At 59.2% G+C, this 2,998-nt stretch overlaps 1 protein-coding gene across 1 annotated transcript in view; it reads left to right on the top strand.

The window, feature by feature from the left end:
- SLIT1 (slit guidance ligand 1) overlaps positions 1–2,998 on the top strand; it is a 227,696-nt gene that overhangs the window by 61,690 nt on the left and 163,008 nt on the right. The gene's annotated exons all lie outside the window — the stretch shown is intronic.

Below are 2,998 nucleotides of genomic sequence, written 5' to 3'. Positions count from 1 at the left end.
AGCAGGAATTCTTTTCAGAGGAGCAGGACTTGGGTGGATTAAAGGAAATAGCGTGTAGGCAAAAGTTAGCAACGGCAGCCCTCACGGCTCACTCGAATTCACTAGAGTCCTGGCTTCGAGGGGGGTTCTGAGAGCCCCCGGCACCTGTGGGGACCAGGGGGCTAAGATTCTGCACCCAGGAAGCTGGCCCTCCCGGACCTCTGTGGTTTGAGGGGTGTATGGGGTATGGCCCCGTCACTTGGGGCCCTCCTCAGCAGCTTTCTGGTCCCTGGGCTCTGGCTTCTATTGGGCAAGATGGCGCCCCAGACGCAGGCAGTGGTGTTGACAGCGGCTGCAGGAGTTGCCCCTGGGAGCCCAGTCCTCCCCACGCACCCGTACCGCACACTTGTCCCCGTTTTACAGCTGCGGGTGCGGAGACTCCTGGTTTGGGGTCTGCCCAGGTCTGCCCACCTGCGCTGCGGGTGAGAGGGCAGGAAGGGGTGTTGCCGAGGGATGGCAAAGCCCGCGGCGTCTCTTCCCAGGCCCTGCGATGGAGCTGGGAAGCTGCCCAGAAAATCAAAGGGAGAGAGAACGAGGACGGAAGTCACCAGACGGAGGTCTGGACACCTCGAGCCAGCTCTGGGGCACGAGCACGGGCGAGCCTGGACGGCGTGTGTCCGCGGAGGGCAGGAGTGGTCCTGTCCCGAGCCGGCTCCTGACGCACTCAGGGCTAGGGCAGGGAGTGGTGGGGGAGGCCCCACGGTGGCTTGCCTTCCCCTCCAGACCAGCCCGCGGGAGTGGGGCTCCCCGTCCTACCCAGGGGCACAGAGAGAAAAGGCTGCCCTTTCCCAAACTGTGTGTGCTTTTCCCAGGGGCCATTGTTGCCGGTTGCCAGGAAACCAGGGCCTTCAGGTGTCACCCGGGAGACTGGGGCCTGGGTATTTGGTTTAGGTCAGGCACAATAACGCCTGCAGAATGAGATGGCGTCCCCAGGACCTCCTCGGTCATTTGTCACACAACTGCGGTTCCTAACTACCGTGGGGACACGGGGCTTGTGGGAGGAGCCGGGTGGGGAAGATGGGCAAAGGGCACGAGATGGGGCAGGCTGGTGACCCTCCCGGAGCATAGCAAACACACCTCCTTGGGGAGAGGAAGTGGAGCCTCCTGGCCTGGGAGGGATCCGACCACGGTCCAGGACCGCCCTCCGGGAGCTGGGGGCTCGCCAGACCTCAGGCCTGACAGTGCTCCAGGAAACACTCAGCAGCTTAATGGGATGGCTGCGCCTGCCAGAGAGCCCGAGGCTCAGTCACGCAAAGACGCCAGGCTGTCCCGAGTGATGGCGAACCCCGGGGTGTGCAGCGAGGGGTGAGGGTGGGGCCGCAGGAAACCTGGGGCAGTGCCGGGGTCCCACGGCACATCCAGGTTCTCCCCTCGCCACACCCCCAGCACAGCTGCTCAGAAACCAGCTTCAGAGCCACGGGAGATATACGGTCGTATGCTGCTTGAGATGGGGACACTCTGAGAAATGCGTCCCGGGCGATTTGGTTGTTGCGTGACTCAGAACGTGTCTACACAAACCTCAACGGCGGCCCACTGCACACCCAGGCGGTGTGGGGTAGCTGCTTCTGCCGGGCGGCACTTGTGCGGCCTGTCCTGGGATGATGGCCTCAGGCGACAGGAGCTTGCAGGTGAATGGGATGGGGATTTCCAGCTCAGTTATGATTTCGTGGGACCCCTGTGGTCTCTGCGCTCTGTGGTCTATGCAGCACACGGCTGGAATTCTAGGAAATCTACTTGCACAATTGCCCTGTCCACACTTTAATTTATTATTATTAGTAGTAGTAGTTTAGGTTTTATTTTTGTTTGTTTAACTATAGGGCGCACGTGCTTGCCAGCAATAGAGAGAGAGGGAAAGTGAGAAATCACACCCCTGAGGGGACTGCCCTGCCACAATCCCTTCTCCTCCATTCTCCTCTTGGGATTTTGGGCATGCACGCACATGCGCCTGGTGTTTTTCAGGGCACCAATCCAGGACTCAAACCACAGAGTCAACCATGTGGGATCCAGTGCCTTAGCCACCATGCTGCCTCCCCACGTGCACTTCACTAAGAAAATGTAATTGTGGCAACATACACACAGCAGAAGCTTGACTTCTTAACCATTTTAAAGGATCCTGTTCAATAGCCGTAAGTATATTCACATATTAATGCAACCAATCTCTAAGAGGTTTCATTTTCTAAAACTGAAACAGCATAGCCCGCTTTTGTGTTGCTAATAGAAATCCCTGAGACTGGGTGGCTTACAAGGAAGTAAAGGCTTACTGACTTCTGGGAAGGCCCGAAGGCATCTGAGTGGGTGGGAGAATTTGAGCAGAGTGCCATTCTGGGTTTCCGCCCACTCTGGTCTCCTTTCCCCTCTTGTAAATGTAGACCTGGACCACAGGGCCCCGCCCCGCACCTCATCACACCCCCACACACACCGTGAAGGGATTGCGTTCCCACTTAAACTCGTGCAGTGCACCCCAGTGCCCGCGCGTGCGTCTCCTGGGCAGACAACTGCAGTGCATGCTGCACCGATGAACAGCAGCTCCCCGGTCTCCCGCGCAGGCGCCGTGATGGAGGGACAGCCTCACTCCCTGTCTCTGAGGTCGGCGACTCCGGACCTCACATAAGTGCATGATACAGTGTTTGTCTTCTTCTTGGCCTGGCATGTCTCACTTAGCACAATGTCCTCAGGGTTCACCCGCGTTCCCAGGCTGTCGCAGCCCACGTGTGCGCCCACCACCTTTTGGCCCCTTCGTCCGCGATGGACACTGGGTGGCTCCCTCCGTCAGTGCCCATGAATGAGGCTGGCAGGGGCACGCCACTGCCTGATTTCTGGGCTCCTCTGTGACCCGGGGCTTGAGCTGGGGACAGTTTTCCTCATCTAAATGCTCCTAAGGAGCCTCGGGTCAGCCAGGTCGCAGAGGGGAACTGTCACAGCTGGGTGGCTGGCAGTGTGCACAGGTGGCTCGGCTGCA

The sequence above is a fragment of the Tupaia chinensis genome, unplaced genomic scaffold (genome assembly GCF_000334495.1).
Source record: "Tupaia chinensis unplaced genomic scaffold, TupChi_1.0 Scaffold000539_1, whole genome shotgun sequence".
Classification (NCBI taxonomy): Eukaryota; Metazoa; Chordata; class Mammalia; order Scandentia; family Tupaiidae; genus Tupaia; species Tupaia belangeri.
The sequence above is the reverse complement of the archived record's forward strand: the minus strand, read 5'-3'. Positions and strand labels throughout refer to the sequence as shown.